Source organism: Pipistrellus kuhlii, unplaced genomic scaffold (assembly GCF_014108245.1).
Source record: "Pipistrellus kuhlii isolate mPipKuh1 unplaced genomic scaffold, mPipKuh1.p scaffold_m20_p_13, whole genome shotgun sequence".
Lineage (NCBI taxonomy): Eukaryota > Metazoa > Chordata > Mammalia > Chiroptera > Vespertilionidae > Pipistrellus > Pipistrellus kuhlii.
The window spans coordinates 47,574,221-47,591,123 of record NW_023425438.1 but is presented as its reverse complement, the minus strand read 5'-3'; the positions used below and the strand labels follow the sequence as shown (position 1 = coordinate 47,591,123).

At 40.3% G+C, this 16,903-nt stretch overlaps 1 long non-coding RNA gene across 1 annotated transcript; it reads right to left on the bottom strand.

Moving 5' to 3' along the window:
• Positions 1 to 347: 347 nt before the first annotated feature.
• LOC123652258 lies at positions 348 to 16,619 on the bottom strand. Its single transcript, XR_006741490.1, has 3 exons — positions 16,584 to 16,619; positions 1,293 to 1,401; positions 348 to 937 (listed from the first exon to the last, which is right to left on the bottom strand). It is a non-coding gene; the product is annotated as an uncharacterized LOC123652258 (long non-coding RNA).
• Between the last annotated feature and the right edge of the window lie 284 nt (positions 16,620 to 16,903).

Sequence of the window (16,903 nt, the reverse complement as noted above, 5' to 3'; positions counted from 1 at the left end):
AATGTAAGTGTGGTAAGTTCCCTCCCTTGCTTCAAATGCCTCCTTGACTTCCCTCTGCCCATGCCACAGAGTCCAGCTTCCTTAGCATGTCTCACAAAGTCCTTCAGAATCTGCCGAAACCGGTTTGGCTCAGTGGTAGAGCGTCGGTCTGCGGACTGAAAGGTCCCAGGTTTGATTCCGGTCAAGGGCATGTACCTTGTTTGAGGGCACATCCCCGGTAGGGGGTGTGCAAGAGGCAGCTGTTCGATGTTTCTCTCTCGTCGATGTTTCTATCTCTCTCCCTTCCTCTCTGTAAAAAATCAATAAAATACATTAAAAAAAAAAAAAAAAAGAAATCTGGTCCCTGCTCACTCATGCAGACTCGTCTGTAGATGTCTGGGGTTTGGTGCTGGCTGAAGGGTGGGCCTTTCTCTCTGAGCATGGTCTCTCACAGGAAGCAGGCTAGGGCAAGTTTCTTCACATCTTTGTGGCACATTGCAAGAGGGCAAGAGCAGATACTGTAATCTCTTGGTCAAAGCCAGTCATAGGGCCTCAAGAAGAGAGGCAACAGACTCCATATTTTGATGTGGGGAACATCTAGGGCACATTGCAAAGGGATGAGTGGTCATCAAACAATTTACACACCAATGATTCACAGCCATTACCACAAGGAGCAGATACTGGTATGTCGTACACTAATGACAACTGAAGATCCAAAGGCTCTACCAAGTTGTTTTATATGTATCCTTTTCTATAAAGTTGTTAGTACATTTTAAACAATTAGAAAAGAAATTTACTTTCCAAAACACATTCATTAAAAGGGGGCACAGAAGACTATTTTGTGTATAAGCAGTGCTCATAAAAGATACCAGACAAGTAACTCCAGCAACTCAGATGCTAATATCGGAGCAGATATGGCAGGGACTGGATTGCCTTTCCTGAAAGCTTCAAAGGTTTTCTGGAAGATTTACAACAGTTTGCTAAAGAAGAAAATGTTACACTCCTGCTTATGAGCAAAGGTTTTTATCTAAAACTTCTTCGTAGCACTTTCCTACATTACCAAAACAGTCTCCCGCCATTATTTTAGATTTCTTCCACTCCATGAACATGTGCCCTAACATTCTTATTTCTAAACTTTTGTACTTCATGTCCATACTCACTTGATATCCATTACTGTATTTATTTTACCATTTTGTTCTGATCTAGGATTTCTCCTAGATATAAGGAATAACACTGAACTCACATTCCCCCACAAGCTAATGGCACCCTCATCAACCTAGGCACATCCAAGCGCAAAACTCCTGTGGAGTCACTTTTATTTCATCCTTCTCACTCTCCTGCTAACATCAGGTTGGCTCCCTCAGCCAGCTGAGGTGACCTCTGAAAAATCTCTTCTGGCTGCTTCCATTCTTTTTTTCTTTTCTAGAGAAAATTGTTATGAGTTTATTTGAGCCAATCTCTGAAAACATGTGCTGGGGAATAAGATCACAAATGTTTCCTTTTTTTTTTTTAATCCTCACTTAAGAACATGCTAAGGGAGAGGGGAAAGAAGAGGGAGGGAGGAAGATGAAGAGAGAGAGAAAGAAGGGAGAGTTGCAGAGGGGAGAGTTGTAAAGGGGGGAGGGGAGAAGAGGGAATGATAGGGGACAGAAGCATCCACTGGTTGCCTTCTGTTTGCCCCTGACCAGAGGTTAAACCAACTAACTGAGTATGTGCCCTGACCAGGAATGGAACTGGCAACCTTTTGGTGCACAGGATGGCACTCAACCAACTGAGTCACTCTGGTTGAATGGCTACTTCCATTATAATCTTTAAGGATCCTTGTCAACTCTTGCTTGATGTAATTGTCTCTCATTTCTTCATGATTCTTTTCTATGTCTCATGCTGACATCTGAATTATCTTTTTAAAATAGATACATTCAGTAACCTGATGAGGAAATAAGCACAATTTATAGATGGAAAGGGGATCTCTACCTCCTTCTCTGCCCTTATGTTTGTGTGCTTACAGCTTGGACACCAAGTCTGAGCTCTTGGAGAGACAGAAGGAGAGGCATAGGGTTGAGGTTGATATGCAATGTTTTGTGGATCAAAATGTGATCTGCAGACCACCAGCCCCAGCAGTACCTGGGAGTGTGCAGAAATGTAGAATCTCAAGTGCTACCCCAGGTCTACTGAGTCACAGTAGGCATTTTAGCAATATCCCCAAATGACTTGTGAACACAATAAAGTTTGGGAAGCATTCTAAGGGACATCCCTTGTCCCTTATTGGTCTTACTTCTTTTATTTGACTACTAGGGTCCCTCGACCTGGCCTGCGTCTTCTCACAATCCAGGACCCCAAGGGGGATGTCAGGCTGCTGGTTTCAGCATGACCTTCACAGGCCAGGATTCATGCACCAGGCCTCTAGAATACATATATGATCTTTGGTTAATCTCTTCCCGCCCCCCGCTTCCCTCTGAGATTCATCAGTCTGTTCCATGTTTACATGCCTGTGCATTGAGCATCTGCCCGCTGGTAGTCAGTTCATGTCATAGCTACTGGTAGAATGGTAGAATGGTTGCATAGGCTTTTATATAGAGAGATTATTTTTTTTTAATCTTTACCCAAAGATTTTTTTTTATTGATCTTTTGAGAGAAAGGAATGGAGAGAGAAACATTGATTAGTTGCTTCCTATAAATGCCCTAACAGGGGATTGAACCTGAAACCTATGTATGTGGCCTAACCTAGAATTAAACCCACCACCTTTTTGGTGTACAGTACAATGATCCAACCAACTGAGCCATCCGGCCAGGACCAGCTGGCCTCACTTCCTATTCCAGCAGTAGGTAGGAGTGGTCAGCTATGGCCAACTCACTTATACATCTATGTATTGCCTTGGCCTCTTTGGCTTCCTGTAACTCTCACTCCTGCCTCTAGGTCAACTTCCCAAATAACTACTGCACCCAAGTCCATATTTTAGGTTCTACTTTCAGGAAAACTCAGGCTCAGGTGGTAAGAAAATTGAGGAGGAACTGAGCAGGCAGGGCAGCCGTGCTCTGGAGATGGCAAAATCATAGCCAGTGATGATGAGGAGAAAGCCAAGTGCATGGACGAGTGGTCGGCAAACTCATTAGTCAACAGAGCCAAATATCAACATGACAATGATTGAAATTTCTTTTGAGAGACAAAATTTTTAAACTTAAACTTCTTCTAATCCCACTTCTTCAAAATAGACTCACCCAGGCTATGGCATTTTGTGGAAGAGCCACACTCGAAGGGCCAAGGAGCCACATGTGGCTCATGAGCCACAGTTTGCCAACCACGGGCCTAGGCCACAAGCACCCACTTTGGAGAAAATACAGTAGAGATTCCTAGAGCTTATGTTTGGCAAAGAAGTGAGTCCCACTGAAACCGGTTTGGCTCAGTGGATAGAGCGTCAGCCTGTGGACTGAAGGGTCCCAGGTTCAATTCTGGTCAAGGGCACATACAGTGGTTTTGGGCACATCCCCAGTGGGGGTGTGCAGGAGGCAGCTGATCGATGTTTCTCTCTCATCGATGTTTCTCTCTCGATGTTTCTAGCTCTCTATTCCTCTTCCTTCCTCTCTGTAAAAAAATCAATAAAATATATTTTGAAGAAGAAGAAGAAGAAGAAGAAGAAGAAGAAGAAGAAGAAGAAGAAGAAGAAGGAGAAGAAGTGTCCCATTCAAGGTTGTCAGCGCTCAAGGCAGGGCCAGCTTTTGAGTCTAAGATCTGTACAGTCTCAAAGAGCCCCCCACAGAGAAGGACCCCATACTTGGCTTAATGCTCAGCTGTCACCATCTTGGATTTCTTAATTTTTTAACAATGGCTCTGCATTTTCATTTGCACTGGGCCCTGCAAATTACTAGTATCTAACTAAAGAAACAGCAAAGTTGAGGCAATAGGCTGAGAGAATTTTTTAGGACACCATAAGGTCCCAGAACTCTTATATGATCCTAATGGAGTTGGGAAGGTGGGGAGAACTCCTCCCCAACACAACCATTTCAAAAACACTGTTTTGGGTGGGTGGGTTTGTTTTTTTTCCAATTGTAGTAAATCGGGGATGAAACAAAATTGATTTTATTTTGGAACACAAAAGAATGAAACATTTCTTGCACTTCAGGTGTTACAGAGAAAATTCTTACCTCTTCCATGAAAATGTTATTTCTACTTAAAATTCTGTAGTGATTCTCCATTACACAGAAACTAAAGCACAAACCCTGTAATAAAGCACTCAAGGTTTTCTTTTCTTTTTTTTTAAAGGAAGAAGCAAGTTTAACTGAGTGTTCTAGGACAAGAGTCAAGTAAATCAATACCTTGCAAATTGCTAGCACTCAGAGGTTGGTGGGTCATTGTTACGCCCAGACTTCGTGATCCCCAAGGACCACCAGGGAGCCGAGTCCGATGCAATAAACAAAAGAGCCTCTTCCATGCTAGCATGGGCTCTGTCCCACTCACGCCGGCAGCATGGCGGAAGAGAGAGCGAATTTTGCCCAGCCCAGGGGTTTTACTCCGGTCAGTGGTGATGTCACTGCCTCGGCTAACCCCAATTGGTTGGGTGAGGGCTAGGGTTCAGTTACAAAATGGAGGATAACTCCGCCCTGCCCCACAGTGGAGTCAGGAGTTTGTCCTCGCAGCACTCAAGGTTTTCATGATGGAACACCACTCTAGTCCTGCTGGCCACTAAATTCTCTATTATCGATAGATCTTAAACTCTAGTCCCAGTAGTAAGTCTTCCCTACACCTTGTCCCCCATCCACCCAGATTCCATACCCAACTCTAAAAAGCTGATTACTGACATTAATTTCTTGTAAGAATTCAGAAAATTTAAACATTTACACAAGCAAATAATATATACTTTGTTTTCCTTTCTTACACAAAAAATAGCATACTGTACTCACTGGCTATCCACTCTTTTACTTATGCTACTGCCCATGGCCTGGGATGTTTTTCTATTCTGTCTTCACTACTAAGTCAAGCAGTCTTCAACACCATTGCAAATATCTCTCCTAGAACCATTCCCAAATCCCACTAGTTGCCATTAAAAATTATGTTCCTGGAAAATTAAACAGGAACTTTATAATTAAACTGTTCTTAGTTATTTAATACCTCAAAGTATCTTGGTTCTTATTTGCCATAACAAAAGACAATCAAACCATATACAATTGCTGTTCTTTAACAGTTTTGACTTAAAAATGGCATTTCATGAGTAATCTAATAGATTTACATTTAAATCGGATTTCCCCCCTACCTCATTAGTTTTCTATAGGATTCTTTCTTTTCCTACCAGGAAGCATAACGTTTGGTGACTATATTCTTTTATTCTTGCACTTCCCATCAATAATATTAACCTTGCACAAATCTAAGATCTTTCTATGCCTTTTATTTCTATATAACGTATGGTTCTTACTCAAGAGCAATGACCCTTTTTTTACTACCTCAGCCTTCCTTTTCACTAATACAACCTGTACACATTCTTATCAACTTTATAACCCACTGCTTCGATAAGCAAGGCATGTAGTCACTCAGACATTGCAGGCTGGTGTTGCTTCCACTTATGATTCTCCTGCTCTGCTTGCTACTTCTGAAGGAGGATATAACAGCAGCACTTGATGCATCACACAAATCATGCTCTCTATTAATTAATCAGCTCATAACTAATTAATGTTAGGAAAATGTGTGCTGAAGTTCTGCTCTTGCAGACGAAGTCTCAGTGCTCAATGGGCAGCATGCCTTCCAGATCTGAGCTCATAGCCAAAAAATCCAATCACCAAAAGGCAAGAAAAGAAGACGGGTCGAATTAGAAAATGTTTGGACAAGAATTCTGATGGTCTTGCCTGACATCATATGCCCATCACTGGACCAGTCACTGTGGCCAGAGGGATAGAATAATATTATTGCCCACTTTATAACCAATAGCCAGGTTATCAACAGATGACGATGAGGAGGAGAAGGCATCCAGACTAGACAAGAATACTAATTATCACTCCATGTTAAATCGAAACCGATCCTCCTAACTGCACCTTCACCACTGGGTTTGTTTGCCTCTTGTGTTATAAAAATATCTGTCACATACTTGTTATAGAAAACAACTTAAATCTCTTTCCCACAAGAAACCCTTCAAATAGGTTAACAGTGCATGTGTCCTTCCTGTTTCTTCCCTTCTCCAGCCATTGACTTAACTGCTGGTTTCCTCCTGGGTGTCTGGCCATTCCTTCCTTTTCTCCTTCTCTCCCCCTTCTTCCCTGGCCCTTTCCCTACCCTAGGATATTGGCCTCCTCTGAACTTTCCTTAGCTCTCTTCTCTTCACTATGCACATTCTCCTGGGTCAAGTATACATAACTCACTGCTCTATCACTAGCATACCACTCAGCATTTCCTATGCCTCCAAACTCTTTAACGTTCCATGTTTTGTTTTTTCTTTTTCCAAATACAAGCAAGTTTATTTAGAAAGTCACAGAGGCAGAAGAAGCAAAGAAGAAGCAAGTCATGGGAGAAGTGAGTAAGCTGGGCTCCATGGGCTTAGAAAACAAGTTACAGCTGAAACCGGTTTGGCTCAGTGGATAGAGCCTGCGGACTGAAAGGTCCCAGGTTCGATTCCAGTCAAGAGCATGTACCTTGGTTGCAGACATATCCCCAGTAAGGGGTGTGCAAGAGGCACCTGATCGATGGTTCTCTCTCATCGATGTTTCTAACTCTCTATCTCTCTCTCTTCCTCTCTGTAAAAAAAAAATAAAAATATATTTAAAGAAAAGAAGAAAAAAAAAAGAAAACAAGTTACAGAGGCAAAAGAAGGATCCTTGGTGCTTGGAAGAAAAGAAACAAAGAGAAACACCTAAAGGAAGGCCAAGGAGAGAAGAGAGAGGCACCTCCATGCTTTTTCTGGCAGGGTTTGCTTTGTCACGGTTACATAACATCTTGCAACAGGCCTCCCCACTCCAACCTAGGAGTTAGGATTGCATTTACCATGTAAAAGATAGCAAGTGTCAGCCTGTCCAGGCTGTTATAACAAAAATACCATTTGCTTAAACAAAACAAACAAACATTTATTTTTCACAGCTCTGGAGGCTGAGAAGTCCAAGATTATGTGCAGGCAAATATGGTGTCTGGGAAGATTCCTGGTTCGTAGATAGCATCACAGCAGACAGGGCGAGGCAGCTCTCTGAGGCACATATAAGGGCACTAACCCCTTTCACGGGGGCTCCATCCTCATGACCTAATTGCCTCCCAAAGGCCCCACCCCCAAAATGCCACCACATTGGGGATCAGGTTCAACAAATGAGCTTTGGGGGAACAAAACCTTCACTCTAGAGCAGCCGGCTGCTGTTGAGGAAAAAAAGTAAGTGGTTTTATACCTCAAGTCACAAGAAGTTAGGAGTGGCCAGTGCAGTGCTGGTGTAGAAGCCCCAGCACCATCCACTGCCATAGTTCTACTACAGCAGATATCCTGCTGTTTCCCTACATTTCATTAAAAGTGTTTTGTAGGCCTGGCCAGCATGGCTCAGTGGTTGAGTGTCAGCCTATGAACCAGGAGGTCACGGTTCAGTTCCTGGTCAGGGCACATGCCCAGGTTTTGAGCTTGATCCTCAGTGTGGAGCGTGCAGGAGGCAGACAGTCAATGATTCTCTCTCATCATTGATGTTTCTATCTCTCTCACCTTCTCCCTTTCTCTCTGGAAAAAAAAATTATATATATATATATATATATATATATATATATATATATATATTAATTTCCTTAGCTCTTCAAAGAGGTTGAAGTATTTTGTAAAGTATAAAATATTATTAAGCATGAGTTGCTAACAATTAATTCTTAGATTTTCAGTCCGGACTTCCTGAGGTCCTCTCTTCCAATGGCTTCTGAGCCTGGCAAGCCCCTTCCTAGTTCTTTTACCATCCAGCCTCGGAAGGACCTCTCTGAAGCTCTTTTGTGAAACATATAATAATAAAAGCAATTTTACAACGTCAGCAGAAATACAGTACCAATTGTTTCACCTTTCCTTGAGTAGGCTTTTCCTTTCTTCTATTTTTATGCTTTTCAAGGTCCCATCTCTGAGATTACCCTGAGTTGACTACCCTAATCCTGATTACCCTGAGTTGACTACCCTAATCCCAATTTAGATGTAGAAAGCAATCTACACTTGATCTTAGCCAAAAGGCCGAGAAGCGATAGAAAGCAATCTATTTGCATTGTATTTGACTACTCACAGATAAAAAGGACATACATGAGTTTATTACAATCTTCTTTTATGGAGCTTGTCATAAAGTGACAGTATGTGCACTGACAGGGGGAGTCAGTACAACCTCTTTGAAGAGCAATTGGGAAAATATGTAAAACATCTTTTACATGTTCACATCCTTTGACAAGGCAATTTCTCTTTTAGAGAAGTTCTCTTAAGAAAATTATCAGTGATGACAATATGTAGAGTTGTGTGGTAGAATCAAAGATGGTCAACAAAGCCTTGTTTGGAATCTCAAAATTAGAGGGTTGGTTACATTGATGATTATATTTCTATACGAAGATTAATGATTTTGCAGAAATGTATTAAATAACATTTTTTTAATCAGAATACATTGCCAAATGAAGAAAGCAATTTATTAAAAAATATATATTGTGTTATTATCCTACTTTTGTTTCTTTTAAAAATGTATAGGAGTTCTGGAAAAGTTTCCACTAAGGTATTTATAGAAAGGTGAGATTATTTGATTATAAGTATGATATACTTGTCTTGCTCGCTCACGTTTTTCTATTTTTCTCTAAAGAAAAATTACTAATATGCAATCAAATGACAACAGTACACAATGTTTTGATTGCTAGAAGAGTTATTTGAAGAGTTAATGGCCCTGCCTAGTTTAATAAAACGTCCCAAGTCAACAAAGTAAGGTAAGTAAGAATGTTTCACTGTGGGTCCCTCGGACAAAAGGACATGTCACTCCAAAAACAGGTCTTCTCACTTTACACTGTGACCATCTCTGCTCACACAACTGCAGAGCAATCAGGAATTACAGGTTTCACTGCTTAACGCTCTGTTGCAGACAATTTGGCCCTCATTTAAACAGATTTATCTATTTGCTAAAGGAATGAAGCCTGTAAACCTCACTCGTTGTCTCCAGAACTCAATAGTATGTGATTAAAATTTGATAACGTTTCCTAAAAAAAAAAAAAAAAAAAAGGAGCTATGTTCATTTCTCTATAGATGCATGACAAAATTTGAGAGTTTTTATGTATTCTGGATTCAAGACTTCTATCAGATATATGATGTGAAAATATTTTCACATATTTTTGAACTATCATTCCCTACTCTCAAATAATTATCATCAGCAATCACATTAGTGAATACATTCAATATGCTAGGCATTACACTATGTACATTATATCTATTATTCAATTTGAACTTTCCAACCCACTTTGAATTTTGAGGCAGATATATAATATAATATAATATAATATAATATAATATAATATAATATAATATAATATGTAGTTTGTAATGTATAATAGTAATACATATTTGAGGCAGGTTTTATTATTAGTCTCAGTGTGGACAAGCATAAGTGACCAACTTAGTGCTTCACATCCTCATTTCTTTTTCTTTTTTTTTTTCTTTTTTAAAAAAAATATATTTTATTGATTTTTTTACAGAGAGGAAGGGAGAGGGATAGAGAGCTAGAAACGTCAATGAGAGAGAAACATCGACCAGCTGCCTCTTGCACACCCCCCACCGGGGATGTGCCCGCAGCCACTGTACATGCCCTTGACCGGAATCGAACCTGGGACCTTTCAGTCCGCAGACTGACACTCTACCACTGAGCCAAACCAGTTTCGGCTACATCCTCATTTCTTAACAATAGAAATCCCCCTAGAAAATGGGGATAATGACAGTACACAACTCAGGATGGCTGTGAGTTTTAGAACAGTGAATACATGACTGTCACAAATAAAGCTGCTATACACAGTCATGTACAAGTCTTTGTATGGATATATGCTTTCTTTTCTCTTGGGAAAATAGCTAAGAGTGAAATGGCTGAGTCATAAGATTGATATATACCTAACTTTAAAAAAATCTGCCAAAGGGTTTTTCTAAAGTAAGCATAACATTTTACATTCTCAATAACAGTGTGAGAATTCTAATTTTTCTGCATCATGATAACACTTGGAATGGTAAGTTTTACATTTTAGTCATTCTAGTAAGAATATACTGGCACCTCATTGTGGTTTTAACTTTTACTAGTGGCTATTTATGTTGAGCACCCTTTCATAAGTTTATTTTTTGAAATATACCTTCTTTAATTCTCTATTTAAATCTTTTGTCAACTTTTGCATGGGTTATTGGTTTGCTTATGATTGAGTTTTGAGAGTTTTTATGTATTCTGGACTGAAGACTTCTATCAGATATCTGATGTGAAAATATTTCCTCTCAATATGTGGCTACACTTTTCAATCTTTTTACATTGTCCTTGGAAGAACAGATATGCTTAATTTTGATTAAGTCTAATTTATTCATTTGTGTGTGTTTTTTAATGGATTGTACTTTTGGTACATATCTAAGAAATCTTTAATTTAATTCACCAAGATTAATTCCTATCTTTTATTTTAAGAAGTCTGTAGTTTTAGGTCTAAGATCTATTTTGAGTACATTTTATATATGGCATAAGTATGGGTTGAAGTATAGGTTAGTGGTGGCTTTTTGCCTATGGATATCCAGTTGTTCCAGCACCATGCAATGACAAGACTATTCTTTTTCCATTAAATTGTCTTGTATCTTTGAAAAAAATCAGTTGCCCATATATGTATGGGTTTATTGCTGGACTCTCTATTTTATTTCATTGATATATTTTTCTTATTTTTTGTCAATACTACATTGTCTTCATTACTGAAGTTTCATAAAAACTTTAGAATTAGTGTTAGTGCTCCAGCTTTGTTCTGTTTTTTCAATATGTGTTCACTTTTTTTTTTTTTAAATATATTTTATTGACTTTGTACAGAGAGGAAGGGAGAGAGATAGAGAGTTAGAAACATCGATGAGAGAGAGTCATCAATCAGCTGCCTCTTGCACATCCCCTACTGGGGATATGCCCGAAACCAAGGTACATGCCCTTGACCGGAATCGAACCCAGGACCCTTCAGTCCCCAAGCCGACGCTCTATCCATTGAGCCAAACCGGTTTTGGCTGTCTTCACTTTTTAAAGGACCTTTGCATTTCCATGAATTTTAGAAACAGCTTGTCAATTTCTACCATAATATTGTAATTGCTGATGTGATTTTGATTTAAATTGCATTAAACCTATAGATCAATTTGGGGAGAAATGACATCTTAATAGTATTAAATCATCAGACCCATGAACATAGTAAATCTCTTTTATTATTTTCTTTAATTCCTCTTAGATATATTTTATATCTTTTGTCAGATTTATCACTATTCAACTTTTTAATGCTATTATAAATGGTAATTTTTATTTCAACTTCCAATTGTTTGTTGCTAGTATATAGGAAAACTGATGTTTGTCAGTTGATCTTGTATTTTACAATCTAGCTAAACATGCTTACTCTAAACTAGGGGTGTCGAACTCAATCAGAGAAGGGGCCAAATCTAAAATCCAGCCTAAATCGCGGGGCCGAATGGTTTACTGAACAGTCATAAACTGTCATTGTGATGGAAACGCAGCGGAGTGCAGTGATGACAGCGTGGTGCGGGCCACATTGCAAGGCCTGGCGGGACGGATTTGGCCCGCGGGCCTTGTGTTTGACACATGTGCTAAACCTACAATAGAATTGGGAGGTACCATTGGATGTCCTACATAGACTATCACGTCATCTCAAATAAAGACAGTTTTACTTCTTTCTTCCCAATCTGGATGTCTTTTATTGCTTTTTCTTTTTCTTTTGTAATCCTTGCCTGAGGATATGTTTTTATTGATTTTTTATTTTTGAGAGAGAGAGAGGAAGGGGGGGGAGAGAGAGAGCAATTTTGATGTGAGTAAAACATTGATCAGTTGTCTCCCATATGTGTTGAGGCCAGGGATCAAACCTGTAGGCTAGGTATGTGCCCTGACCAGGAATTGAACCTGCAACCTTTTGGTATATGGGACAATGCTCCAACCACTGAGCAATACCAGCCAAGGCCATAACAAGTATTGATGAGGATGGGAAGAACTGGAAACCCTTGTGGACAATGTCAATATTACAACCACTTTGGAAAACAACTTGGCAGTTTCTTAAGTTGAACATACAAGGAACACAGTATGATCCCCTTAGTCCACTCCTAAGTGTTTGCTCAAAAAAAATAATAATAATTACTGACCATATAAAGACTTGTTTATAAATATTTATACAACTTTTATTTGTAGTAGAACCCAAGCTGTATTCAAGACTTCTATCAGATATCTGATGTGAAAATATTTCCTCAACTGTCCATCAACAGGTGAATGGATAAACAAACTGGCATATTCATCTAATGAAATACCACTCAGTTGGTAAAAACTGAATGAACTATCGCTACATATCACAACATGAATGAATCTTAAAATTATCATGCTAAGCGAAACTAGCCAGCCAAAAAAGAATACATACTGTATGACTAAACTGTAGAGAATTCAAAACTCATCTATGGTGATAGAAAGGAGATTGGTGGCTGCTTGGAAATAGGGGACAGGGAGGCGGGAGAGGGAGGAATTACAAAAGTACAAGAGAGAACCTTTGGAGCTGATAGGTATGTTCACTATCTTGATTGTAGTGATGATTTCATGGGTGTATACTCATAAATTGTACACTTTATTATTTTTAAAAAATATATTTTATTGATTTTTATTGTTTTTTTTACAGAGAGGAAGGGAGAGAGATAGAGTTAGAAACATCAATGAGAGAGAAACATCAATCAGCCGCCTCCTGCACACCCCCTACTGGGGATGTGCCCGCAACCAAGGTACATGCCCTTGACCGGAATCCAACCTGGGACCCTTGAGTCTGCAGGCTGACGCCCTATCCGCTGAACCAAACCGGTTTCGGCTAAAATTGTACACTTTAAACACGTGCAGTTTATTATAAACTATATATAAACTTTAGGAAAATGTATATGCATAGAAACTTTGTGTATAAAATTATATCTCTTTATTGAGGTGTCAGTGACATATGATAAACTACATGTAAACCTTATGTTTTAAAACTTGGTCCCAGAAGTGAAAATGTTCTTTCCAGTCATGTTTGGTTGGCCAGTGAAAGTCACTAAGTATTCACACCTCTTTGCCAAGGGCTAGAGAAGTGCATTCTTACCATGTGCCTGCATCCCGTTGAATATCTGTGTTTGTGTCCAGTCCCATTGAGTCCCAGTGACTCAGCAGCAAGCATGCTGTTTTGTTTTTTTATAAATAGAACTCTTGTCCTAGTTGTTATGTAATGGAATCCACATTTACTTACAGAACCAACAAACAATAGTAGACTTAGCAGCCCTCACTCAACAGTCCTGCAAAGGTTCAGTTGTTTCGCTTGTTATAGTGAGGAATGTGAGTTAAATAAAATAGTCCAGGCCTCTCCCTACTAATTCTGAAATTAGTGCTCCTTATAATTTAAGAAAATAAACAGAACTAGGAGAAAACAGGAGCAGCCACTTGATCTAGTTCCTGTCTCCTACCTAATTAGATTAAATGTAAATCACAGAAGACAGATGGAGGGTCAGAGACTTTATAATGGCAAAATGTTTCCTAAGTTTATTCTCTTCATGGTCAAGAAATTGTTTCTCATGTCTGACTAAAGTTTTTTAAATTTAAACTAATTTATTTTTGTTCTGTTCTTAAAAAATTTTTTTAATCCTACTGGAGGATATGTTCTACTGATTTTAGAGAGAGAGCGAGCAACATAGATGTGAGAGAGGAACATTGGTATGTTGCCCCCAGTACATGCTCTGATGGGGAATCATACCCTCAACCTAGGTATGTTCCGTCACCGGGGTTGGAACCCGCAGCCTTTTGGTGTACTGGATGGCGCTCCAACCAGCCATGCCAGGAGGCCAGGGCTCTTGTCAGTCACTTTGATGAATTGGTCACAAATATTGTAGTAAAAGCTCTGTGGCATAGAAAAAGGTTAACATCCTTATTGTACAAAAAACTCTTGCATAACAGTAAGGAAAAAAAGATAAACATTTTACTTCGTTTTCTAGCAACATGGTAAATTGTATTACTACAGCCTCTAACTCACCCCTAGCAGGACTTCTTTCTGAAAAACACATAGAAATGCTGCATCTGCTCTATTATTTTCTGTACTTTTTATATGTACTTTAAAACATTTCTAATATTTTGCCCTGGCCAGGTAGCTCAGTTGGTTAGAGAGTGATCCCGATACATCAAGGTTTTGGGTTCAATCCCCAGTAAGGGCATGTACAAGAGTCAACCAATCAATTCATAAATAAGCGGAATAACAAATCTCTCTCTCTCTCTCTCTCTCTCTCTTTCTCTCTCTCTTTCTTTTTCTCTCTCTCCTTCCTCATCTCTAAAATCAATAAATAAAAATTTTAAAAATAAAAATATCAATGAGATGCCATTTCATCTGTAAAATTAGCAAATATATGTTAAAAATAAAAATGCCTCATTATTATCAAGGGTGTCAAGCCTATATTTACAGTAGGAATATCAATTGGTACAAACTTTCTCAATGGGAGTGTGCATATTTTAAAATTTTTTTGCTAATATGTATTTTCTAAGTTTTCTATAATAAACCAATACTACAATTGAACAAAATATACACTTTTAACTGAAGGCAATATTGCTATTAAAATTCTTTCTTACCCTTCGCCAGGCTAACAAATTTTTTCTTCTTTCTTGACAAGGCCTTATTTTCACTCTGAAATCGTGAGTTCTTTTTTTCAGAATTTTTTCATTTTCTCCATGTTTTCAATTCAGTCAAGTTTATGTTCTGAATTAGTCTACCATAACAGGTTTGAAATTTTGAAATATGCTTTTCCGGTTTTTCTTTAAATGGTAAAGTTATATTTGCATTGCATTTTGCCAAAAGCATCCATTAGCTAGATTGACATGTAAAAACAGGTTCTTACTAACTGTATTCTTTTGTCCAGAATTACTTATTATGTGCCCTTTACGTACTCTGGTACTGTCCCTCTGTGTCCCAGCAGAGAGGTGTGGGTATTGTGTATGTGGGTAAATACTACATATGTGTATGTCCATTTGTATAAAACATATGCCAGTCACTAGACTTGGTGCCCTCTAAGCTTTACTTCATTAAGTCCTCACAACAATCTTTTTTGTTTTAAATATATTTTTATTAATTTCAGAGATGAAGGGAGAGGGGGGGAAAGTTAGAAACATCAATGATGAGCGAGAATCATGGATTGGCTGCTTCCTGAATGCCCCCCACGGGGGATTGAGCCTGCAACCCAGGCATGTGCCCTGGACCGGAATCGAACCCTGGACCCTTCAGTCCGCAGGCTGATGCTCTACTGAGCCACAGCAGCCAGGGCTTACAACAATCTTATGAGATCACTGCATTATTTCTATTTTATGGATAACGTTTAAAGAGGGGCTGTAAAATGCCGGAGAATAGTTGGTAAGAGCAGGAGCCAAGCCTTGCAGATGGCATCCAGGCAGGGAAGAAGATAGAGAAATGAAACTGTGTATGGGGCCAGATGAAAAATGCCACAAATGTGATAAAAAACAAAGACCTTTTTGGACCTTCACTGATGTCAATATTTTTATCCCACATGGCAGGCTTCAAATTATGTGAACTGAGCAGTGGCACGGGACCCCAAATTCAGATAAACCCTGCACTTGGTGTTTAATGCTATGCAGTTGCCACCTTGAAATTCTAAGTATTTTTTTCTTTAAATCTGTTTCATAAATGAAGTCTCATGAACATTGGAAGCATGTGCCGTGCCATGGGTTTGCCTGCTGCCAGCTCCCCGCCTTTTGGCAGCCGTCGCTCCATCACCTGGTGCCTGGGGCCTTGCCAGGCCTCACCCTCTCCACGTCTGCCCTCCCCAGTGTGACCACTGCCTCTTTCCACCCGGTGACAGCCAGGTTGTACTGTGCTGTGAGGCTCATGTTCTGAGGCCCGTGTTCTGCTGTGACGCTCCACCCCCCGTGGGGCCTGGGCTGAGGCCCAGGAAGGTTGGATGTGTCACCCACACCCCGGGAATGCTTTCCAGCAAGGTGTGGGTGACAGCATGGTCTCTGCCAGGGCACCACGACTGTTTGGGGGAGTAAAGGCCTCTGGCCCACCCCCCAGTCCCGGTACTGAGTATTCAGGCACTGAGACTGCTGCAGGGCCAGCAGCCGGAGGGAGGGGATCCAGCTGCCAGACAGGACCTGCACTTACCCTGCGAGTACCCCCGCCCCGGGGGAGTTACATTAAACCAAGGCAGGTCAAGAGAGCAACAAGGAAAGAGGGAAAGCTTCATAGAGTGCCTTCACCAGTCCATTGTCTTCCTGCTTTTTTAAACAAGGGGAGTGTATCCTCATTTTGCACTGGGCAGGGAAATCATACAGCCAACCCTGCTGCTCTATGGTCAGACCACGTCTCACCACAGCTACCCGTGACAGGGGCGGGGACGGTTTACTCTGAGGGGAAAGGTGACGAATGTGATCACCCCACCCTTATTTACCTTTGTCTTCAACGTGTTTATACTCAGTTCCTGGTGTCGGAAGGCCGCGGCGCTGGCCAGAGAGAAGGGCTGTTTGTTACATGGACGGCGACGTTGGAAGCAGAGCTGCCCCGGGGTGCGTGCGTCCCTTTTAGCTCGGCTCTCAGCCACTTTCTGCAGGGATCGCCCTGGCAGAGACAGGTTCCCCCTTTAAAGATACCTGCTTGCCTGCCAAGTAGGTCTCTGAACACTGCCTCCTAGACACTGCTTATTCCTGCAGACAAGGGCCTTCATGCCCTGGAAAAGCAACGTGGTTCGAGGCTGGGGTGACAGTCAAGAGG